General features: G+C 35.2%; 1 pseudogene; it reads right to left on the bottom strand.

Moving 5' to 3' along the window:
• Positions 1-26,536, bottom strand: part of LOC122226011 — a 29,454-nt pseudogene extending 2,918 nt beyond the window's left edge.
• Positions 26,537-26,898: the final 362 nt, after the last annotated feature.

Below are 26,898 nucleotides of genomic sequence, written 5' to 3'. Positions count from 1 at the left end.
AAAATGAACTACTGGGACCTCATCAAAATAAAAAGCTTCTGGGGCGCCTGGGTGGCTCAGTCGGTCGGGCGGCCGACTTCGGCTTGGGTCATGATCTTGCAGTCCATGGGTTCGAGCCCCGCGTCAGGCTCTGTGCTGACGGCTCGGAGCCTGGAGCCTGTTTCGGATTCTGTGTCTCCCTCTCTCTGACCCTCCCCCGTTCATGCTCTGTCTCTCTCTGTCTCAAAAATGGATAAACGTTAAAAAAAATAAATAAATAAAAAAAATAAATAGCTTCTGCACAGTGAAGGAAACAATCAGCAAAACTAAAAGACAACTGACAGAATGGGAGAAGATATTTTCAAACGACATATCAGATAAAGGGTTAGTATCCAAAATCTATAAAGAACTGATCAAAGTCAACACCCAAAAAACAAGTAATCCAGTGAAGAAATGGGCAAAAAACATGAAGAAACACTTCTCCAAAGAAGACATGCAGATAGCCAACCGACACATGAAAAAATACTCAACATCACTCATCATCAGGGAAATACAAATCAAAACCACAATGAGATACCACGTCACACCTGTCAGAATGGCTAATGTTAACAACTCAGGCAACAACAGATGTTGGCGAGGAAGCAGAGAATGAGGATCTCTTTTGCATTGTTGGTGGGAATGTAAGCTGGTGCAGCCGCTCTGGAAAACAGTATGGAGGTTTCTCGAAAAATTAAAAATAGAACTACCCTATGATGCAAGAATTGCACTACTAGGCATTTATCCAAGGGATACAGGTGTGCTGTTTCTAAGGGACACATGCACCCCAATGTTTATAGCAGCACTAACAACAGTAGCGAAAGTATGGAAAGAGCCTAAATGTCCATCGATGGATGAATGGATAAAGAAGATGTGGTATATATATACAATGGAGTGATAGTTGGCAATAGAAAAGAATGGAATCTTTCCATTTGCAACTATGTGGATAGAACTGGAGGGTATTATGCTAAGCGAAAGTAGTCAGTCAGAGAAAGGCAAAAATCATATGACTTCACTCATATGAGGACTCTAAGAGACAAAACAGATGAATATAAGTGAAGGGAAGGAAAATTAATATAAAAACAGGGAGGGGGACGAAACATAAGAGACTCATAAATATGGAGAACAAACTGAGGGATTGTGGGATGGGGGATTGGCTAAATGTGTAAGGGGCACTAAGGAATCTATTCCTGAAATCATTGTTGCACTATATGCTAACTAATTTGGATGTAAATTTTAAAAAATAAAATTAAAAAAAAAATTAATGAGAAAAAAATTATTAAAGCTATTTAGGAAAATTATTAGGCACATTCTATTAAGTTGAGCATATGTGCATCTCACAACCCAACAAATGCACTTTAGGTGCATATATATGAGGAATTCTGGCACTTGAGTTCTGGGACACGTGTACCAAAATGGTCATATAGCAGCAATAATAAAGCCTCAGACTAAAACCAACCAAAATGTCCCTCAACAGAATGGGTAAATAAATTTTGACATAGTCATACAGTGGAATATTATAAAATAGTGAAAATGACCTACAGCTACATCTATTAACATAAATGAATCTCAAAACAAAAATACAGGAGCAAAGCAAGAACAAAAAATGAAGTCACAAAAGAAATAGAAGAGTATGATTCCATTATTTAATTTCAAAATCTGGTTGAACTAAAGAATATAATCTTTAGCAATGCATACAAAGATAGTAAAATTGTGAGGAAAAGCAAAGTAATGGTAAACCAAAATCAGGATAGGTGGGGGTTGGGGCAGAGAGGAGGAGATTATCAGAGAGAGGCATACATGTGGGTTTCTAAGGCACTGATAGTGTTCTTTCTCTGAAACTGAGTGGTGAGAACATGTGTAAGCCTTTCATTATTATTCTTTAGGCTATACATATATGTGAAATAAAGTCTTACAAATGTGTATATTGAACAACAGCAAGAGTTATTAAAGACGTATCTTTGAAGGCACGGGGCTCAGATAGTTTTGTAAGTGAGTTCAAACAAACATTATAAGTCAGATATATCTCATCCTAATCCAACTGTTACAAAGCAAAGAAACAAATACGGAAAATGTCTACATTTACTTATAATCATAATCTTGATATTAAAATCTGAAAAAGAAAGAATGCCCTGTGAAACCAACTACAGATCAAAGATAAATGTAAAAATCAAAATTACTTATATCCAGCAGCATATTGAAAACCATTGTGATAATGGCTCAATGGTCTCCAAATGCCCATATAAAATGGAAGTTATATAGATACTAGATATGCTAAGAGAGGGCCACTAAGAAGATAAGTGATACTTATCTTCTTGGCATGCCTATTTTTTAACATTCTGCATTTTAAATTGTGAATTGTATAGGTCTTTATCTAAACCTAAGCAAGTTCGTATTGACTGATCCTTAATAAACAAAATGCCCACTGAACTTTGGAAAAAAAAATGGTTAGAGATATAAAATGCTGTCTTCAGCTGGGTTAAAATAGTTTCATTGCAAATATGCACTCTGCAAAGTAGTGAACTTCTTGTCACCAGTGGTAATCAAATAGAGGACTGTCATTCAAGAGATTTCTCCTTGGAAAAGCTACTGGAACTGATACTTGTGAAGCTTCCAACCTGGAAGTGGTGCACTTTTGTGAGTTAAGTGTTTCCTTTGAGTAGTTCCTGGTCTCTTGAGAAGACCGTGACGTGAAGCCCACGCATATTTACCGGCAGCATTTAAGCAAGAACTAAGGGTGATAACAGGTGTGAAGTCCTCTGACTTTTACACTTAGAATGCCCTACTTTACTTCAGTTGTGGAGTCCAGTAGTTGCTTGCTGTAATTGAAATTCCCCTAGAGAAAACAAATAAGAACTTTCCCAGTACAATACAGAGAATGTAGTATGTTTTATTTTGAAATATTAGTATTTTAAAATGTACTATTTTAAAATATTAGTATTAAAAATATTAGTATTTTAGAATGTGCTATTTCAAAGCTTTCTCTAGCATTGTTTCTTTTCTCTAGCATCCTTTCTTATTTTACAAGTAGAGCCTGAAATGTCATTGTCTTTCCCAGTCACAAAATCTCACCTCCTCTGAAATTGAATAAAGTTAAAAAACAAAAAAAGAAACCTCACATGTGTTTGTTAACATAGATTTATTAATATGTGCATGTATGAAATCCATGTACATATCTAAATATGCTTGCAACAGATAGAGAAGTAGTCTTTGATGTTACTTCAAGTAATCACTATGAGTTCTTTATATGAAAATGTTTTCCCTACTGACAAAGAACCTTGGCTTTTAATCAGAGTTTCAGTCCCACAAAGCAACTAAGGTATATCTGATATATATTCTTGAAAACCAAGGTTCTGAGAATCATAGACCTTTCCTGCATTTGTTATTTTTGTTATTATTTTTTTAGTAGTAGAGGGATTTCTGGTTATTTTTTCTAATAACTCTTCTCTGTCTTCCTGACTTATGTTAAAATTTTTTTTCAACGTTTATTTATTTTTGAGACACAGAGCGTGAGCGGGGATTGGGGCAGAGAGAGAGAGAGGGAGACACAGAATCTGAAGCAGGTTCCAGGCTCTGAGCTGTCAGCACAGAGCCTGATGTGGGGCTTGAAACTCACGAACCATGAGATAGTGACCTGAGCCAAAGTTGGATGCTTAAACGACTCAGCCACCCAGGCACCCCTGAGCTGGTCTTGTATGCCAAATATTATCTTAGACACAGTAATGTACAGTTGGGAGAAACCTAGATATTCTTCAGTAGCAGAGAGGATTGTGAAAGCCAACAACCTCAAACAATCCATAAGGAAGGAAGCTGTTTACCTAGGCCCTAACAGTTCTAAATTAGTCATGGTAACAGAAGAAAGAATTTTCCCAAGAGAGAATTGCACCAAAAAGTGTAAAAGGGACTCTTCCTTAGGCACTATTAAGAACTTCCTGTTTGGTTGCCTGGTGGCTGAGTCGACTGCTGCTCAGGTCATGATCTCATGGTTTGTGAGTTCAAGCCCCACATCAGGCTCTGTTGCTGACAGCTCAGAGCCTGGAGTCTGCTTTGGATTCTGTGTCTACTTCTCTTTCTGTCCCTCCACCACTCATGCTCTCTCTCTGTCAAAAATAAATAAACAGTAAAAAAAAAAAAAAAAAAAGAACTTGTTTAATGAACAACTATTACCTCCTTTTACATATTTGAACTTTATTTACTTTCTACGTATGGTTCTGCTTAGGGGAGTTAGCCTTTGCTGCAGTTGCAGGAACACTGGTCCTCATTAGACAAGTCAGACTGGGAACATTGAGGGGGGTTGATTTTCAACCCCAAAGGAAAAATGCAAATGTTCAAACAGAATGTTTGGCAGCATTAACTAAACCCACGTTAACTTTAAGAACATTTAGTGAATCATTCACAATTAATTTCTGAATCATTTTGGAAGATATAGATAGCATGAATAGCAGTTTCATCCTTCCTGATGTTAATAGTACTCCCACAGAAATAACATTACATCCCACTGCACCCTGGGGATCAGAACAGCGTCCCCTTTGTCATATTTGTGCACGCACTTAGAAATAGTAAGTTTGTGGGGCGCCTGGGTGGCGTGTCACTGGGTGATACTGGTTGAGTGTCCATCTTTGGCTCAGGTCATGATCTCTCGGTTCATGAGTTCGAGCCCCTTGTTGGGCTCTGTGCTGACAGCTCGGAGCCTGGAGCCTGCTTCGGATTCTGCATCTCCTTCTCTCTCTATCCATTCCCCGCTTGTGACTCTGTCTCTCTCTGTCTCTCAAAAATAAATGAATAAATGTAAAAAAAAAATAGTAAGTTTGCTTCAAAAGGAAATTTGCACAGAATTCCCTGGCTTCATCAAAAACCTTTTCAGTCAACAAATATTGATGGACTATTGTTCTAGGCTTTATAAGGAAGGCAGAGTTTCTGTCCTCAAGAAACTTACAATGTATTTGAGCAGAGAAATTCAAATTAAAAATAGTGTTGTATCACCAGTCAGGGCAGTCAGACTTGGGAGGAATTCTCCAGCTCTTATGGATGCATGTAAACGTGTTATCAGTGTTGTTCCACAGATGCCATTTTAATTATTTCTTAATTAGTCCATGAATTCCTTAAGGAACAGGAACAGTGTTCTGTAAGTCTTTGTGTCCTCTGCAGCTTTTAGTACACATTTGTTAAGATCTTGGAGAAATTACTTTCTCGTCTTTGTGAATTGTTTTCATCTGTTGTCCAATGTCTCAGAAATTTTCTAGGAAAACATCTGGGTTTTCCCATGCTGTGATGTTGTCCTTCAATAGGTGAGATAGCATTTTTTTTTTTTTTTTTTTTTTTACTGTAAGTGGATGATATGGCATTTTCTAATCAGAGACTCTTAGGAAGGAAATTAGCATTTTATAGCTATTAATTCATCCCTTGTCCCTAAGCAGAAGTGTGACATGTTCCCACCTGTCACCTACTCTAAAGGCTGGTGATATTTTAGTCACGTCTTCAATAAAGAGCTGCATATGAGGGTTATCCCAGACTGTATTGTTCACTGTTGGTAGAACTGAAGCAAGAACTCTATTTGTCAGAGCTATGCCAAAAATAACCAAACCATTTAAGACTGTATCGTCATGAATGAAACACCCTGGCAAAGCAGGTTAAGTCCATAGGCTTCAGTGTTTCAGATGTTAACAAACAGTAAGTCCTTGCAGCCTAACAACAAGTTGGAGTGAGGTGCTGAAGAGATAAGTAGGCTTTGAAATAAGATGGAAATGGCTTAGAACCAGGGCCAAATGTCTTACTTGCAAAATGATTACATTACCCGAAGTCCACCCACCCCTCATTTTTATCCTTTTCATGGCTTTTCAGAAATGAATGCCAGTAAGCTTTTCAGTGCCATTACCACCAAGTTAATGTTTTTCTGTTGTGGAATTCAGGAAATCAGAGGCTCAGAATTAATTTTTGAAATTAAGAAAGACTTTTATTATAGATTAGGCAAACTTGTCTTTGTGTAGCTCTTGGTTACAGTGACAGAAGAGTATTTCAGTCAATAGGTATTTGTTCCTTTTAAAATTTAACATATGCAAGGTGCCTGGGTGGCTCAATCAGTTGAGTGTCCGACTTTGGCTCGGGTCATGATCTCGCAGTTCATGAGTTCAAGTCCCACGTTGGGCTCTGTGCTGACAGCTCAGAGCCTAGAGCCTGTTCCGGATTCTGTGTCTCCCTCTCTCTCTCTGCCCCTCCCCCACTCACGCTCTCTCTCTCAAAAATAAACATTAAAAAAAAATTAAAACTTAACATATGCTATGGCTTAATAAGATTCTTCCAAGAGAAATCAGAAAATAAATTGTCCAGAGGAGTCCTCTTGGCTCTATTATGAATTTCTGACTATATATAGTTAATATTAATAGGACATGGGTTGGGGCCCATGTGGAAGAAATCTATGCTATCAACATATCTTGAAATACTGTGACTGCTAAAGTTACAGGTAATGAATCAATCATAGGCATGTAAGCTGTTACTCAGGTGGTAGATTCATATTTTGGATTTATGGGTTAATATTATCCCCCTTCTATATAGGAGGAAATAGTAGCTGTTTAAACAGAAAAACAAAAACAAACTTTATAGTCATATGATATTTCCTGTTTTAGTATCATTTGGGCACAATTTAGAAATATAATTTGGGTAAAATTATGCCTCAGAATAACTCTGTAAATATTACTATAAAATTCTGCTGTCTGGAGGCAATACCAATGGACCATGAAGATGACTCCCAGTTAGTGAACAATGACAGGGCTCAGGAGAATGAGACAGTCTTTCATCCTGCCCCTGACTGGGGCCCAAATTCTTGGACTCAGTAAAGGAGCAGTTTGTTCCCAGATGTGCAGTGATGGAGTGAGAGTTGATGCTGAAGGTCACCTATTTTAGAACTCTGTTTAGGGGCTTCTGATTCTAGCTGTGATGGAATACCTCTTACCAGCCTACTCTTTCTGATATCAACTATAAAAGATGGGTAAAATTCTAGGTAAACAAACAAAAACAAAAATCTTCATGGACTCATTGAAGAATAACTAGACATCCAGGATTTGAGGGGCTAAGACCTCATAGAGAAAAAAAAATATGTGGATGTGAGTTTTATATTCATTGCTGCTTTTACCCCCTCAGGACATGGCACACAGGCTGAAAAGAAAGTAACGTCTTTTGGGTTCTGGCAGCCTCACTGGGTGTACAATAAAAATTTGGAATTTAAAGCTACTAAGACAACTAGGACCTGAAAGATCTTTGTACTGAAAAGAGAAATCTGCAGAGAATCGCATGCAGCACTCTTTGTGCAGTTTTCCTTTGAGCCATTTGGTTACTTCTAAGCTGTATGTGCACAGGATGAGACACATAGAAACTCAGCAGAATACAGTTGTAAAGAGGTGACAAAACTAAGCTGTAAATATTTTGGCAAATTGATGGTACTGAGAAAAAACTGGAATTCAAGTTTGCCAAGAAGGGTCCCTCAAAAATACATCTGGCTTTCATGTGAGATTCCTAAAGGGCCATCCCCTAGGAAAAAAGACAAAGAATGAAAGGTCAGCAAATTTATGAGGTCAGCATAACCTGGAAATTAAGACCTAGTAAAGAAATTACAAAAAGGAAAATTTTAAAACCAATTTCTTATATAAGTATAGATTAAAAATCTTAAATAGAATATTAGCAAATCAAACCCTTCATGACCAAGATGAGTTTATTCTAGAAATAACATGGTTGATTTAATATTAAAAATTCAATCATCATTAATATGCCACAGGAAGAATTTGAGAAAACCACATGGTCATCTCAGTAGATTCAGAAAAAACATTTGATAAAATTCAATACCGTTCATGCTAAAATCTCCTAGGATCTAGAAATAGAAAGAACTGTTCTTAACTATTAATGGATATCTCTAAAAAACATACATAATAGGGAGATAGTAAATGCCTTCTTTCTCTCAGTTAGGAATAACACAGGATGTTCAATATCACCATTTTAATTCAATATTGTACAGGAAGGTGTAGCCAGTGCAACAGACAAAAAAAAATGAGTCTTAAGAATTTGAAAAATTTTAAATTTCATTATTTGGAGATGATGTGATTATGTTTATAGAAAATCCAAAATCTATAAACAAAATACATTAGGCTTGATAAATGAATTAGCAAGGTAACTAAATACAAGGTAACTGTAAAAAAACTATTTTTTTATATAGCAGCAATAAATATACAGATAATTCATTTAAAAAATGATACTCTTTACAATGACATAAAAACATTAAACACCTAGAAATAAATAAATCAAACAGAAAACTACAAGATATTATTGAGGTAAATGAAAGAAGAACTAAGTAAAAGAAGGGATATGCTATTTCTAAAGATTAGAAAATGCAGTGCAAAGATATCTGTTCTCCCTAAACTGATTTATAGATTTAATGCAATCTCAATCAACATTCCACTAGCACTTCTGGGTGTCTAGGTTAAGTGTCCAACTCTTGATTTCAGCCCAGTTCATGATCTCATGGTTTATGAATTTGAGCCCTGCATTGGGCTCTGCGCTGACAGTGCAGGGCCTTCTTGGGATTCTCTCTCTCTCTCTCTCTCTCTCTCTCTCTCTCCCTCTCTCCCTCTCTCCCTCTCTCTCTCTCTCTCTCTCTTCCCTCCCTCTCTTAAAAATAAATAAGTAAGCTTAAAGAAATTCCACTAGCACTTCTATAAATGAAAATTGATAAGGTAATTCTAAAATTATTATGGAAAAGCAAAAGATCTAGAATAGTCAAGACAATGTGAAGATCAAAATTTGAAGACGTAAGCCACCAAATGTCAATACTTTCATAAAAGTCTAAAATGAAAGCATTATTTTATTGGCACAAAGATAGATAAATAGACCATTGAGCAGAATAGTGGGTCCAGAAATAGATCTACACATATACAGTCACTTGACTTTCAACAAAGATGTAATTTTAATGCAGTGTAATTTTAAATTACAAAGATGTAATTTCAATGTAATTTAATTTTGAGGAAAATATTTTAAAAAGTAAATTGAAATAGATTAATTGAATTGGATTATGCACATGGAAAAAATATCTTGACTCCTACCTTATACCGTACACAAAAATTAATTCTGGATTGATTTAATGTATGTAGTTAGTTAAATATAGAATGCTTAAATGTAATTATGCTTAAATGTGAAAAGTAAGACAGTAAGTTTTTTAAAGATGATCATACAACAAGATTTCCATGACCATGGGTTGAGGAAAGATTTCAAAAAAGGACACAGAAACACTATATAAAGGATAAACTTGACATATTGCATGTGATTAAAAATTACAAAATTCGGTTAATCAAAAGATACTATGAAGAGAGTTGAAACTTAAGCCATAGAGGGCGAAAAGCAGTTTAAATTGCATATATCTAGCAAAGATTACTATGAAGAAATAGTAATAAAGAAATAGGAAGACAATCCAAATAAAATAGGCAAAAGACTTGAATTGGCAATTAGGAATATATACAAATTGTTCTTATGAAAGGACATTCAACATCATTAATAGAGTTATGCACATTATATCCACAATGACATAGCACCACCCATTCAACAGTGACTACAATGAGAAAAAAAAAAAAAAAAGAACAGATAACGCCAATTGGTAGTAAGAATGTAGAATAATGAATTCTTCCACACTGCTGGGGGAATGTAAATTGGTACCCCTGCTGTGGAAAACAACTTGCAGTATCTACTGAAATTAAATACACATAAACCTCATGTCACAGAAATTCCAATCGTAGGTATACACCTAACAGAAATGCATACATATGTTCACCAAAAACATATACAAAATGTTTATATTACCATTATTTGCAAGAGTTCCAGAATATAAATAACCCAAATGTTCTTCAGTAAGTTGTGGTATATTTTACAATAGACACTGAAGAAAGATCCAACTACAGCTACAAGTAAAAATTTGGATCAATCTCACAGATAAAATGTTGAGCAAAAATGCCAGACTCAAAAGAGTACATACTATAAGATAATGTGTGATTCCATTTATATAAAGTTCAACAAAAAAACCACTAATCTATGGTGATGAAGTCAGAATTGGTTACCTTTCGAGGAATAATGATTGAGACTGATTGAGAAAGGACAGGGGGAGGTTTCTGGGGTGCTGATAATAGCTTTGGTCTTAATTTACATGGTAACCTGAGTGTGTTGAATTCATAAAAATTTGTTGAGCTGTGCTCTTTATTATATAAACAGTGATCTTTAATATATATATATTCTATCTCAATACATAAGTTTACCATGAAGAATCCCCCCCTCCCCATGTATTTTCAGTGATAAATTCATACCATTTCAAAATATCAGGCTTTTGATCCTACTTTGAAAGAACATTGCCTAGTGATAGGTTTTTATAGTTAGGCAGTTGTAAGATTATACCTATTGCATACCAGTTGTAAGATTATAAAGTTGTACTATTATAGCTATTACTTGGAAAGCAGACCACAATTCTTTGTGTCATGTTTATTACAACCCATCTATTTAAAAAGATCCAACTAGTTATTTTATTTCTATTTATAATGGTGAATCATTCTACAGTGATATATTCTACAGTCAACTCTAAACAACACAAGATTTATCAATAGTTTGGGTCTCAGCAAACTTGTGGTGATTCTCAACTGGTCTTGGTAGCTTAAGGAAAGCTCCATTTTAGTAAGGAAGTGGTTCTGGCTTAGCTTCAAGTAACTGAGTGAATTTATCTTGGCCTTGAAACATCAAAGGCAGTTGGGTTGAATTTGGCTGTGTGCACGTATGTTTTGTCTGCTACTATTCATTTTGGGTAACTGGGAAACAAAATTCTACTTAATTTTAGGGTCTTTAAACATATGGCTATTTTAATGAGTATAACACTGGATTATATCCTTAAAATAGCATGATTAAGGGTTTATAGAAAAATATTAAAATCTTCCAGCCATGACCTTCATTACTAGCTAGTGTGTCAATGTACAATTCACAGAACTAACCACACCAGGTCCTTAAAAGTTCAATGTAGTTTGATTGAATAAATAGTAAATGAAGGACTTATGATGCCTTCTTTTTTTTTTATTTTTTTTAACGTTTATTTATTTTTGAGACAGAGAGAGACAGAGCATGAACGGGGGAGGGTCAGAGAGAGGGAGACACAGAATCCGAAACAGGCTCCAGGCTCCGAGCTGTCAGCACAGAGCCCAACACGGGCTCAAACTCACGGACCGCGAAATCATGACCTGAGCCAAAGTCGGCCGCTTAACTGACTGAGCCACCCAGGCGCCCCTGTGATGCCTTCTGATATTAATTATTGATATATCTTCTTTAGCTGACCCTTCTATTCATAGGTAATAAAATAGGCATTATGATTCCTTGATATTCAGGTATTAATTAAGTTGGTCATCTTAATAATAAAGTCAAGATGCGGTAATAGCACAAATGTCTTAAGGAATTGTCATTGTTATAGCTGAAAAAGTGCATTAATTACCGAATTATAAGCCCATGATGTCAAGTACCTGAAGAATAGATAGAGTATGTACAAACCCTCTATTAGTTATCACACCAAAATAGAAATTAGAGTTTTCATTTTCTCTGAAATTTCTGAAAATTCTTTTTTTAAATCTCCAATTTTTTTTGTTAATAAGACTAGCCTAAGAGGCGGTGAGCAAATGACAAGCAGCACAGCACTGTTCTGGAAATGTTTTTTGTCTATTCTTCAGGTACTTGACATCATGGGCTTATAATTCGGTAATTAATGCACTTTTTCAGCTATAACAATGACAATTCCTTAAGACATTTGTGCTATTACCGCATCTTGACTTTATTATTAAGATGACCAACTTAATTAATACCTGAATATCAAGGAATCATATTAACAAAAAAAATTGGAGATTTAAAAAAAGAATTTTCAGAAATTTCAGAGAAAATGAAAACTCTAATTTCTATTTTGGTGTGATAACTAATAGAGGGTTTGTACATACTCTATGAATATGGGTCTTTTAAAAATGATGAAATTAAGAAAGTAGATAAAAAAAGTAATAGTGGCTAGCTAGCCTGGATTTCTCTCAAAGCGGAGCTTGAATGAAGGCTTGGATGAAAGTTTATTTGGAATGTAATTTCAGGGTCCTGGGGTGAAGAGTAAGAGAAATTAATCAGGGAATTGGTTAGTGTTATCATGGTGTATCTTTTCTCATCTTTATACATTTAACCTATTCTTGTTTTTAATATTTAAAGTGAATTTCTTATAGGCAGCTTACAGTTAGGTCTTACATTCTTATCCAATATGACAAACTCTACTTTTAAATGGGGGTGTTTGGGTACTTTAGGTTTTAGATTTTAGGTAATTAGATTTTATGTGATGATTCTTTTGTTGGATTTAACTCAACTATATTGTTGTTTGCTTTTTTAAATTCTATCTGTTCTTTTGTTTGTTTTTCTCTTTTCCTGCCGTTTTTTTGGAATTAAAGAAATGATTTAATTTTATCTCTTCTGTTGGCTTAATAGAGATACTTTTTTGGTGTTATTTTAGAAGTACTTTAAGCCTTGTAGCATACCTCTTTAACTTACGACAGCCTACTTTTAAGTGACATTGTATTGCTTCATGAATAATATGATAAACTAACAAAGTTGTACTTCTATTTCTTCCCTCCAGGCCTTTATGCACTGTTGTCATATGTTTTTATTTCTATATATGTTAAAAATCTCATACTTCTTGATTATTATTTTTGCTTTAAACGGTAGATTATATTTTAAAGATTTATATAAATTAAATAAAATAAATATTTATAAAAATAGTCTTTATATTTACCTGTGTAGTTACATTTGTGGTGCTCTTCATTTCTTTGTGTAGATCTATGTGTTTTCCTGGTATTATTTTTCATCTGCTTAAAGGTCTTCTTTTCATATATTCTATAATGTAAGTTCAATGTTACTGAATATTTTTAGTTTTTGGAAGCCTGAAAAATCTTTATTTTGTCTTCTTTGCTGAAAATTATTTTTTTCTGAATAAAGAATTCTACATTGCCAATTATTTCTTTAGTGGTCCATCACTGTCTTCCACCTTGCATCATTTCCAAAAGGAAATCTGTTGTCATCTTGATCTTTGTTCTATTGTAGGTAATGCATTGTTTTCCTTTGGCTGCTTTTAAAGTTTCCTCTTTGTCCTTGATTTTCAAGGATTTGATTATGATGAGTCTTATAATAGTTTTCTTCATCTTTCTGATGCATGGAGTTTGTTGAGCTTCTTGGATCTGTGAATTTATAGTTTTCATCAAATTTACAAATTTTGCTGCAAATATTTCTTCAATATTTGTTTCCTTCACAATACTTTAGAGATTAAAGTATATATATTAAGCTATGTTAGTGGTTTTATTCTTCGTGTTTCATTTTGGAGAGTTTATATTGCTGTGTACTTACGATCATCTTCGTATCTAGAATTTCAGTCTTTAAAGATATCCTTTTCTTCAAACAGAAATACAGACTCAGACAAACCCAATCAAAATCTGAATTTTTATCTTATTTTATTTTTTTGATAGAATAGAAATGCAAAGGGTCAAGAATAACTAAGACAACTTAAAGAATACAAATAATAGGAAACATTCTGTTAAATATCAAAACTTACAAATCTATTAAGTGAGTATAGTATTGGTAGAAGTATCCCAAATAGGATAGTAAAACAAATTACTGGACCTAAAAATAGGCCCAAGGATATATGAGCTTTTATCTTTAAAAAGAAAAAAGAAAGGGTGGCACTGAAAAGCTGAGTAGAAGGGATAGCTTTTTCAACAAAAGGTGCTGGGGCAGTTGGATATCCATTTTGGAAAATGAAACTAGACACCTACAAATCACCATACATAAAAATCATTTATAAAATTTTATTTTAATATGTGAAAGGCAAAACAGTTAATATTCTGGAAAATAAAATAGGAGAATATCTTCAGAATTTCAAAGTAGGAAACAGTTTCTTAAGGGCACAAAAGAAAGAAAAGGGGAAAAAAGGCATAAGAAAGAGAGAAGCCAATCATAAAGTATTGGAATGATACTGAATAAATAATTTAGTTTACTAAAGGACACCACAATAAAGTGAAATTCAATCCATGTAGTGAGATAATCTGTAAAAAATACAACTAAGAATACAAAAAGGACTTCTACAAAAGAAGTAACAAGAATAAAATAGAACCTCCCCCTCCCCCCCAAAAAGGCAAAAGATTTAAACTGTCAATCCATAAAGAGAAAGTTCAAAAGGCCAGTAAACATATACAAAGTGCTTAACCTTATCAGATCAAAAAAATGCAAATTACACGACAGTGAGACACCACAACATAATCGTTGGAACACCAAAAATTGTGTTTATGATACATAATTATATAATAAATATATATATAATTTTCGCTATTCCAGTGGTAACTATATATAATATATGTCTCTATATAAATTTAGAGATTAATATAAATATAAACATGTATAATATTAAATATAAATATATAAAAACCATATGTATGTGGCAATTTCAAATATTGGGAAGGATATGAAGGAACAAAGATATATTGCTGATGGCAAAGTAAGTTGCTACAAATATTTTGGAAAATTGTTTAGTATTATCAAGTAAATTATACATAAACAACCAAACAATACTAAACTTTAGTTTGTAAGATGCATAATCACTTGGGAAAGTAAAACATGAAAATAATATACAATAAAATTAATGTGTAGGTTTTCTCTGAGAGAGGGAGGAAATGTGCTTGGAAAAGAGATCTACAGGTAATATTTTTCTTGGCCAGGGTAGTGGTGTATATAGATGTGCTTTATATATTGATATCTCATGTCATTCGCTCTGGATATGAATATTTTACAGTAAAAATTTAAATAAAATAAATGTAGCCAATATGAAACAGAGGCAGTTATTGGCTCTGTTAAAACAAATGTTTGTGCAAGAAAGAATGTGTAATCAAAATATACTATGTGGTTCAGCTCAAAACACTTTTTGTCTTAGTATTATAATATTAGTTTATAGAAACTCAGAATTTTTTTTATGTTGGTTTGCATTCTGAAACTTTGCTGTATGTGTTTATTAGTTCTAAAAGATTTTTGTGGAATCTTTTGGAATTTTTATGTATAAGATCATGTCATTTGCAAATAGAGGCCACTGTACTTCTTCCTTTTCAATTTGGATACCTTTTATTCCTTTTTCTTGACCTAATTGCTTTGGCTAAGACTTCTACTACTAGGATGAATGGAAATAGTGAGAGTGGACATCCTTGTCACGTTCCTGATCTTGGAGGAAAAGCTTTCAACCTTTCACCATTGAGTAAGATGTTAGTTGTGAGCTTGTATATATGGCTTTTACTATGTTGAGGTAAATTCCTTCTACATTCCCTCCTTCCCTCTGAGGAAATGTGTACATTAATTTTATTGTATATTACTTTCATGTTTGAATTTCTTGAGTAATTATGCATCTTATAAACTAAAATTTAGTCTTGTTTTGTTGTGTTTATATATAGTTTACTTGATAATACTAAAATGTTTTTTATTTTCTATACCTGCTTTTTGAAAATTTTTATCATAAGATATTGAATTTTGTCATATGCTTTTTCTGCATCTATTGAGGTTATAATATGATTTTTATCTTTGATTCTATTTGTGTGGTTTATTATGTTTATCAGTTTGCATATGTTGAACCATTCTTGCATCCCAAGAATGTATCCCACTTGATCATGACATGTATTCTTTAATGTAGTGTTATGTTTAGTTTGCTAGTATTTAGTTGAAGAGTTTTACATCTATATTCACCAGGAATATTGGTCTGAAGGTGGAGAAAGGATAATTTCTTCATAAATGGTGCTGGAAAAACTGGATATCCACATGCAAAAGAATGATTGGATAGCTATCAAAAATTAATTTGAAGTGGATTAAAGACTTAACATAAGACATGAAACCATATAACTCTTAGAAGAAAAGATAGGGAAAAAGCTCCCTAACATTGGTCTTGCCAATGACTTTTTGGATATGTTACCAAAAGCACAAGTAACAAAAGCAAAAATTCACAAGTGGGACAATATCAAACTATAAAGCTTCTGCACAGCAAAAGAAATAACAAAGTAAAAAAGAAACCTATGGAATGGGAGAAAATATTTTCAGATCACCTATCTGATAAGAGGTTAACATCCAAAGGAATACATATGACCCAATAGCAAAAAAAAAAAAAAAAAAAAAAATACTATTAAAAAATGGGCAATTGACCTGATTAGACATTTTTCCAAATAAGATATTCAAGTCATTAGTAGGCACACAAAAAGGTGCTCAACATCACTAATTGTCAGAGAAATGCAAATCATAACGACAATGAGATATCACGTCATACCTTTCGGAGTTACTATTCAAAAAGACAAGAAATAACAAGTGTTGGCAAGGAAATAGAGGAAAGAGAACGATTGTATTAGTACTGGTGGAATGTAAGCTGGTGGAGCCACTATAGAAAACAGTATGGAGGTCCCTCAAAATAGCCAAGACATGCAAAAAGAAAATCTGGTGTCTATATATAAACAATAGAATATTAGCCATAAAAAAGAAGGAAATCCTGACATTTGCAACGATGTGGATGAAGCTTGAGGGCATTATGCAAAGTGAAATAAGTCAGAGAGAGAAAGACAAATACTGCTTGACCTCACTTATATGTGGAATCTGAAAAAGCTCAACTCAGAAACAGAGAGCAGATTGCTGGTTGCCAAGGGTTTGGGGGTGGGGAAAATGAGGAGATCTTGGCCAAAGGATATAAACTTTCAGTTATAAGATGAATAGGTTCTGGAGAAACTAACATACAGCATGGTGACCGTAGTTAACAATACTGAATTATATACTGGACGGTTGCTAAGACAGTAGATCTTCAATGTTCTCGCAATCATCACAACAAAAAAGATGGTAGTTACGTGAGGTGATGGATATGTTCACTAATATTATTGTGGTAATCATTTTATAATACATACATTTAATAAATCATCACATAGTATGCCTTAAACTTACGCAATGTTATATGTCAATTATATCTCAATTAAATTGGAAAATATAATCACAGTATTTTCATTTAATAAAAAATTGTGGTTATCTGTTTTGAGAAGGACATGGGGGAATCATGAGTTGGGGTAGTTATCTAAGAGAATTAAATCCTCTTTTTCTATGAAAGAAATCAATAGATGATGTTTAATGTTGAAAAATATATAGAAATAGAAGCCAAATGTGTGAATATGAAGGTAAATTGAAGAGAAAACAGTTAAGGGAATTAAAATTTGTTGCTCCCGGGAAAGATTTGGAAAAGGAGTGGGCTTAGGGAAGATACTGCTTTCTGTTTCTTGGGGAGAAGTATGGGGAAAGTGACTAGCCTTATAGTTTAAATAAGCCTATTAAACTATGTATGTTTTATTTGATACAAATAAGAATAAAAATAATAAGGAAAGCCATTGGTAGCACAAACAGATTGTGAGCAAATACTTTTCCGAGAACAGCACGATATAACCCCTTTGCTCCTTGAGAGTATTCAGTCAGTAAAAATAGGTGGCCAGTCATGAGTAAAAACAAATAATGATTTCTTTTCAGTAGTGCAAATATATTTATGCACAAAACACAAAAACTAATAATTCATGCTAAATTAAGTAGGCATGTATACACACACATATGCAAGACACATGCATAGTATATTTCTTATTTTATCTTAATTCTTATTTTTTAATTTGTATACTAGAAGTTGCCTTCCTGTAAGGGACTAGTTCAACTTGGACCAAACTCCAATGCCAGAGTTTGTGGCAGTTCAAAGCTGCCCCATGAATCAGCCCTTTACTTCTTTTACAATGCTTTATTTGTATGTAAAGTTTATTCCCTTTCAGTGTTTTCCTCCAAAAAGCCAATCATACTCCAAATTCCTGAGCTTTGAAACCTCATTGAGGAAAAGAGAAGTCATAATAAATGATATCATCTCCCCCCCACTCCTTACTTGGTCTTCTGCCCTCTCGCTGGCTCTCCTTCTACTTCAGTGCTTGCCAAAGGCCAGCTGCCTTCTGCCTGACCTTCCTCTTGGTCTGGAAGTCCCTGTAAAAGTGTCATACAATCACTCTAGACAACTCCTACTCTTGGGGTGGGGGGGCGCTGTGAGTGGGGTGTGTGGTTCTTGCCAGTTTGGCCTGCCTTCTTAACCTCCTGGGAATTCTGGTACATAAATTTGCTCCATCTTAACAAATATGTAAATATATTATTTATTTATTTATACCTCCAAGGTATAAGACTCAAAATTTCCTTGTTCTTACTGACACTCCATATATCTCATTAATTTTTTTTACCAATCTGAAGGGTAAAATATTTGTGTCTTTTTGGCTTAATGTACATTTTTTGATACTTAGTAAGGCTGAGTATCTTTTTAAATATATTTACTGTATTTCTTTTTCTGTGAATGGCTTGCTTATAACCTGTGGTCATATTTCCATTGTGTTGTTTTCTTTTTCTTACATAAATATAGAAATAGGAACTCCTTATAGATTTTGATTGAAACTTTGCCTATTGTATGCATTGCAAATATATATATATATATATATATATATATATATATATATATATATATATATAATTTCTTTTCTGTCATTTAACTTTTGTTGTAGAGTCTTTTCTTGAATAAAAGTTTTAAATTTTTAAGTAGTATTGGTGGTCTTTCTTTCTATGTTTCTTGGCTTGCTTTTGATATTCTTGCTTACCTCAGGGTGATGGTAAAAGTTATACTATATTTAGTGCTACTAATGTTATGGTTTTAGGGTTTACATCTTTAATTCACCTGGAATATATTTATTTGTTCACATTTCTATGCTGTAAAATAAGAACAATTTTTTCCCAGATGTTTGGCCAGCTGACTCAGCGATTTTTTACTGAATAGTCAATCCTGGCCCCTGATTTGAAAAGTTCTCTATGTCATGTATTAAATTTATATATGTGTGTATGGGTGAGTTTATACATGTACATCTGTTTCTGTCCTTTCTATTTTACCTGTTAACCTCACAGGATTTTAGTGGAACTAGAAGAGAAATGGAAATTATCCAGAGATCCTGAGAAGATGGAAAAAGGCAGGAGAGAGGAGAGGCGAGATGTTTCAGGGTAGACATTTAATTAAAAAAAAACTATATATATATACATATATATATATGTATATATACACATACATATGTATATATATGTTGAACTATGTGAATGTGTTACAAATTCAAAAGTTAAACTAAAAATATAAACTGCACAGTCAGTTAAAGTTCTGGTATTGCTTTGGTTTTTTTGTTTCCCCATTGTTTACTTTTATTTTAAATTTCTTCTTGATTACTTTAGAATTATTCTTTTATTTATTTTTTGTAATAAAATTGCCTTTAATCATTTGAAAAATTATTTAGCATATTTTTAAACTGACAATTCATCAATTTTTTAGTGGATAATGATTTGCATTCATAAATGAACTAGTTTCTGTGAGCACAGAAAATGGTATGTATAATGTACTTCCTGCTCAGAGGAAACTTGTGATCAGATTAGGCATGTAACTTATATTCATACAACTAGAATTATTCCTTTAAATGGTGTGTGTGTGTGTGTGTGTGGTGGGGGTGTGGATGTGGTGTGGGTATGTCTGTGTCTGTGTTACTATGTTGCATTTGAGAGTAGAAAGTTAAATATATATTTTCAAAAATAATTGTTTATATTTCTGATGTTCTACCCATTAATAACTCACTAATTTTAATGGAATGGAAGATTTTTATGGTAGTTTACTTGGCATAGTTGAGAAAAAAAAATGTGGCTGGAATTATTCACTATGGCTTTGGCTTGCATATATACTTGGTTCATTTGCATATTGCCTCAAGGGAATTAATATTTGACTACATGAAGTTTGACCCAGCCCACATGGGCCATCTGGGAGAGGAGTTTCACTAGTCAGTCACTCAGTGACTGAAATGTGAGAAAAGACTGAAAGCCAAGGATAGCTTTCCTTTGAGTCTCTTACATGGATATGATCCAGACTGAAGAATCTTTACACATATGCAGTGAATTCTGCTATTACAAATAATAATGGCTTTCATGGTTTTAGAATTGCCTTTGGGTTCTGCATGTAGTTCATGATATTCCATTTTATACTATTTTGTATTTAATGAAAATTTTATTTGAGGGGAGCCTGGGTGCCTCAGTTGGTTAAGCATCCAACTCCTGGATCATGAGGTCATGATCTTATGGTTCGTGAGTTAGAACCCCCCATCAGGCTCTGCGCTGACAGCACAGAGCCTGCTTGGGATTCTCTTTCTCCCCCTCTGTCTGCCCCTCCCCTGCTTGTTTTAAATCTTTCTGACTTCAGTGATGCATATCCTCTCTATACCTACTAGCATGTGGGCATGACTTCTGACATTCTTTTTGTCTTATTTGTCCAACTAAGAGTGCAAGTTTTAGGCTGTGATCTCTTTATGGCTGGTATATATTTACATAAATCATTTCCCTTTCTACTTGATTTAGCTGATATCTAGTTTTTCTGTTGATAATGGGCATTGCAGACAATTAAAATTCTGTGATATAGGGCAAGAGCAGGTCTCAGATTACTCTAATTTTTTTTTTTTAGCTACCTCAACATTTATGTAGTATCGATTTAGTGGCAAAACTACTAAATGTTTGACATATTTTTTTAATATTGTTACTAACCCTTTTCTACATTACTTTTTGTTTGTTTGCTTGTTTCCCTATACTAACCGCTGTTTACTAGAGCCATGGGTGACATCTTGCTCTTCTTATGCTAGGTGGGCCCGTCCTCCTGGGGAAAGAGGAAGAGCAGCCCACCTCTTAGAGGGTACTCAGAGTACACTTCTGCCTTTTCCCAGCCCCAGGCAGTGATGTTGAGGTGTGGACTAGGTGGAGAGAATGTGCAGCTATGTCATTTATTCCTCAACTGACTGTCAATTGTTATGGGAGAACTTCTGTATCAGTAGGACCCAGACAACTTCTCAGGTGTGCAGGCTCATGGCAAACCTTTGATATATCACTAGAATTATTTCTGTCAGTACGTCTTGATGTGCCTAATAGAACCCTCCCAAACTCTTCCTGTCTTTTCTCCAAGGTGTGGATAACTAGACCACTTGATATTCTACCTCTGATTACCATTTGCTTTATTTGTATATGGGTTATTTACTTTTATTAGCATCAGTGGGAATCCCGCTGCCAGGAACTCTGGGAGTAGAGCATAAGCAATTCTGTCTCTGTTTTGACTTTCTTCTATTTGGGCAAACTCCAACCACAGTTGGTTCACCTCACTTTTGGAAATGTATCTGGGTGCAAATTCCTCAGTCTTAATTTATCTGTCTCCCCATAATTCCGGGTGAACTCTCTGTCCACATTCTTCTGAAGCCAGTGGCTTCTCCCACTCCATTAATGCTGGACCCTGACGACATCACTTCCTCTGGGTGTGTATCCAGTCCCTGAGCAACACTGCCTGCTAGCACCACTGCAGTAGCCCAGATCTCAGCTCCTCCTTCCAGAATTGTCACTGCCTTCAGAATGTTCTCCTCTTCCCTCTTTGCTTTCTTCTTTGTCGCATCTTCCTAACACATTATTTTTCCTAAAATATTTCTTCCATTATGTTACTTTCCAATGACCATAATTGTTCTTGGTTACTCATCAAATATAAAACAAGTTCTTGGGGCACCAGGTGGCTCAGTTGGTTCAACTTCTGACTCTGGATTTTTAGCTCACAGTTGGTGGGATTGAGCCCTCTGCTGAGCATGGAGCCTGCTTGGGATTCTCTCTCTCTCTCTCTCTCTCTCTCTCTCTCTCTCTCTCTGTTTCTCTCTCTCTCTTTCCCCCTCTCTCAAAATAAATAAATAAACATTAAAACAAACAAACAAATAAGTTCTTGTGCATCACGGCTTGCCATGACGTCTGTGCTCCAGTCAGTCTAAACTCTGTAGTGCTCCCCAACCTCTCTGCAGCCACCTGTTATCTTCAAGCCGTCTTACATTTTATTAAGATAAATCCCATTCTGCTCAAGTTTTAGCCTACTCACATCTCCTCTGTGAAATCTTCTTTAATAATTAAATCTTCATCCCACAACCTTTTCTATCTCAATTCTAAGAGCAAATTGAGAGTCTGTAACACATAATTTAACCCTTTTAGCTTCCTATGGTTATTTCATTCTGTATAGGTTAGGAGGTACACTTGGCTACTTATAAGAGACCTGATTATGGTGGCCTGAATATGACAGATACTTGTTCTCATGTAATGAGGTGTCAGGAGGTAGGGAGTTCACAGTTGCTACAGTGGCCCCTTGTGGCTTTCCGTTCTTCAGTTCCTCAGTTCTGGTCCACAACTTGAAAAGATACAAAATGCTGCAGTAGCTCAGTCAAGAGGAAAGAAGTGGAGTAGGTGGTCAGCCTATTTTGAAAAGCTTTTCTGGAAGTGGTACCCATTGAAAGGTCACCGTCTTCTGCAAGGGAAATGTAATCTTTGAGACATTCACATCACTGCTCCCCCAAATCTAGGGATACTGTTAATAGGGAATGAAGGAAGATGGCTACTGTGGGCCCCTCTCAGTCCATGTGATGCATGCATAAATGTGAGGCTCCCCATTCACTGTAGCTGCAGGGACACAGCAAGTGTCTGCTTTGCTTTCCTGATCAGTGGTGACATAAGTAAACTGTAAATGTTTGACAAATCGGGATGTTCCCTGCGGTCAGGAAGACGATTTCTTTACTTTGTCTCATACTCATCACTCTCATACAAGAAATATGTACAAAGAGATAAAAAATTTTAAACAACTACAGAAGATAAAAATAAATGTGAAACTTGTTCATTTGTGAACACTTTTTTTTTTCTGTTGAAGAAAACAATTATATAGGTGTAGCTGGATTATGATGCTTACACTACTGGGTTAGAATATTCAACAAATGTCTAGTAATTACTCTTCACCATGGCACACACTTCTGGGTCTACGTGACATGCAGATTTTTTTGACATTCATCTTAAATTTGCAGACTTTGGGGGCAATTAATCCAGTGGTTTGTCTAACCCGAGTAAACTGGCTTTGTATTCTTCCCAGAATTTAAACAAAGAATATGCATGATAAATATTTGCTATTTGTGATGCTGTTGTGGGTGGTCATTAGGAGCTTCAACTGAAGGGTGTTTTCCTACCTTTGTCAGACACAAAGCAAGCCTCCTTTTGTCTCCTGATCACAGCTCTAATTTTCCCAGCTGGGTGAATGCACCAAGTTGAGAATCTGAGAGGCCTTAACATTAGCAAAATCTACAAAGCGCCAGAGGGGCACAAAACCTGCGTAGGACACAGTTCGCTCTCCAGGCTTGGCAGTGCGGTTGCCACAGCTACCAAAGCTGCTGATTTCTCTGCTTTGTGTTCACGTGGGAAGAGAAGCTTTCAAGGTGACAGTGGCTTCATTATATAACCGACACTGCAATTCATTTGCTTTAATATTCGCATTTTAATCTACGGTGCCTCATCCTAAATAGGACTTTTCCTTGGGAATACTGTTCAGCGGGGGATGGGTGGACAAAGTTTTGTACAATCAGGATGGACAGATCATAAGGTGAATGAATCTGTAATTATAATTTTTCCCTGGACTTTGCGACCATTCATCCCGTGGCTTGAACCGATATTAGGGAGTTACTAGCTGCATTGCTGCATCCTCCACAAAGAGAATACAAAAACCACTGATTCACATACATACACATTATATGCGCCTGTTTTCAAATAGCAATTAAGATGAAATCACATCAGCCTGTCCTTGGTGAAGTTTAAGTAGATATCCATGTATAATTAACTTAAGAGTCATTCTGAAGCCTTGAAGTTCTTCCACACTTTATTTAATGATCTTTAAGCACTATGTGTAAAATAATAATTGCAGATGAGTAGGCTTCGCTTAAAACCAAGTCATATACATAATATAATTGACATATGACCTTCTCTAGGGGAAATTGCATACTGACAGATACATAAGAATGTGCTTAATAGTGGGTTTACCATTTATATATTTCCATTTCTTTTCATAAATATATATTATCAATGATAAAGAGGTCTCTAAGTTCCTTCCACTGTCTTGTCTCCAATCTCAGTTTGAAAAAGAATGTGAGTTTTGCCCTTTTTTTTTTAAATGGAATGGCATTATCAACAGCAAAACACTGAGTGTTTTTTTTTTTTTGTTTTGTTTTGTTTAGGTTAAGAAAGGGCAGCTGAAGCACGGTTTATGAAATTTAGTTAATTTTTCCTTGCTAAAAGAAGGCTCCCTTGGGGTGCTTGGGTGGCTCAGCCGGTTGAGTGTCTGACTCTTGACTTCAGCCCAGGTCATGATCCCATGGTTGTGGGGTTGAGCCCTCTGTCAGGCTCCCTGATGAGTGTGAAGCCTGCTTGAGATTCTCTGTCTCTCCCTCTCTCTCTCTCTCTCTCTCTCTCTCCCTCTATTTCTCCCTCTATCTCTCTCTATATATCTCTCTCTATCTCTATCTCTCTCTCTCTCTCTCCCTCTGTCCCTCTCCCTGCTCATGCACTCTCTAAAATAAATTTAAAAAATAATAATAAAAAAGAAGACTCCCTTGACCACCATTTACAGTTCATTAGCACCTTCTATCAGGCCTTGGGTGGGAAGACAACAATGTTTTGGAGCACTCATTGTGTTTTTCTCTCACTTTGTATATATTGTCTCTTTTAATATAGCACTATTAAGTATTATTATTATGTTTATTGTGCTCACTTTTAAGTATTACTAATTTGTTTTATAGATGAGGCTAAGGAGAGGATTTTTTCATATCCACCATCACAAAGCCAATAAGTAACAGAGATATAGTGGTCTTTCTCACAGAGACACAGGTCTGTCTAATCCCCAAACCCATATTCTTTTTATCAATTTGGGGAGACAAACCCTGACAGGATGACTTCAGATTTGGAGAGATAGTATGATATAATTCTCCTTTGTTTTAGTTTCTAGTAATCATTGAATTACCTTTAAGAAATTTGATATAAACGTTGCTAAATATGATCTATATACTGGGTGCCAGGTTTCATCCCCTGTCTTGTCCCCTGTCCTGTCCCCTGTCTTGCCACAGAGACCTCCACGTTTTTGGAGAGGATCTATTTGTGTCCAGGGAAGCAAAATTTAACCCCAGTTTCAATGGTGTGTCATGTGACGCAGGTGGAGCCAATCATCTTTCTGTTCCTCTGGTACAATGATTAGTTCAACAATCGAGCATGCAACCTTAGTTTGTCTAATCAGTATGAGTCTCAAGACTTAGTATGGAATGCTGGGGCAAAGGCACTTCTGTTCATTTAGTTAACATAGGATTCTATTTCCCAGCTCCCACTGACTTCAGATTAGGGCATACAACTTAACTGCGGTCAATGATATATAAGAAGAAGTAGTGTGTGGCATGTCTAAGTTGGAGCTTTAAGTGCCCGCATAGTGTTTGCACCATGCCTGCCCCCTCATATAGTACTGGCAACGTCCCACATCAGGGTTGCTCTATCAGCCTGGGTCCTGGAATATCGACTGTGTGAAACAGAGTCACAGTTGACCTACAATGGAAATGAATAGTAAATGAAAAATACTTTTTTTGTTGATGTGAGACATTGAAATGTGGGAGTTGTTTTTTTCTGCAGCATAACTTAGCATAAATGGTAGGGTATGGAGGTGAGGCTTGGAAGAGCTGCAGCCATTTTTGCCTCATGAGGCAGCCTAATGGCAAAGCTGACATAAGAAGGAAGCAGAGTCCAGGAAATCATAGAGAAAGGCAGATGGAATTCTGATGATGTCGCATACCCTTGGCTCATGGCTGTAGTCATGCATCCCTACAGCTGACTTTTTTATTTAAGTGAATCAATATATTTGCTTAAGCTAATTTTAGTTCAGTTTTCTGCTACTTGCAGCCAAAGCAAACAAATTGCTTTATGTATCATACCATAAATTCCACTTCGTTTTCCTACAACAGACATCTGAAGTAACTTTGAAGCCAGCCCAAGTAATTTAGGTTATAAGGTCCTAAAAGTCACTAGCCAGATCAATGATGACAAAGGAAGAAAACCACTCAAGAGGCAAGACATAAAAATAGGTGGATGCCAAATAAGAACTATGTAAGACTACTATACAACTAATAAGATTCAAATGATTTCTTCAAGGATAAGTGAAGAATTTACACTTTTCAAAACAATACCTGTTTGAAAATATATAAACAAAGATTTCTGAAGAGAAGGGTTGGGGGAAGGCACAAGGAGTCATGAAGTGATAAAGGGTCTAAAATACTGGATTTTTTTTCCTGATTAATCATTGCAGTTTTTTCACTAGAAAATAATTGAAATTAAGAAAACTATGACAAACAGGTTGTAGATAACAACAAATAGAACCTATAACGCTTGCAAAATTGTGAGGTTTCCTTTTAAGGGTAAGTACCTTGTTCTCAATTGTTGCTACTTCTCGCTGAATTCCCTGAATTGGCAGAATGGACTCAGAACGGGGTCTCACCATGGCCAATATTTTTATTCCATCAGAGGCAGTTACTTACTAAGATCAGAACACTTTCTTTCTTTGAAGCATCATCAGCTTATGGAATAAACTTTCTGTGTCTACCCCCAAAATGTGAGTAGACATTTGAAAGCAGTAGAGTTGGGTAGTAGTTCTCTACCCATCTAGAGAACCAAAACCAAGAAGTAAACGGTGATATTCTTAGTGAAGGATAATGTGCCAGGAAAACAATAACCATGAAATTTTAAAATATAATACCTTTGAATAGTCTCTGTGTACTGAAGTTTGTATTTAATTTTTCATTTTGTTTTCTTTAACAAAATTGAATAGGGAGTATTTTTACATGATTAAATATACAATACAAA

This window comes from Panthera leo, chromosome C1 (assembly GCF_018350215.1).
Source record: "Panthera leo isolate Ple1 chromosome C1, P.leo_Ple1_pat1.1, whole genome shotgun sequence".
NCBI classification, from domain to species: domain Eukaryota; kingdom Metazoa; phylum Chordata; class Mammalia; order Carnivora; family Felidae; genus Panthera; species Panthera leo.
This window is presented reverse-complemented; position numbering and strand designations above follow the sequence as displayed.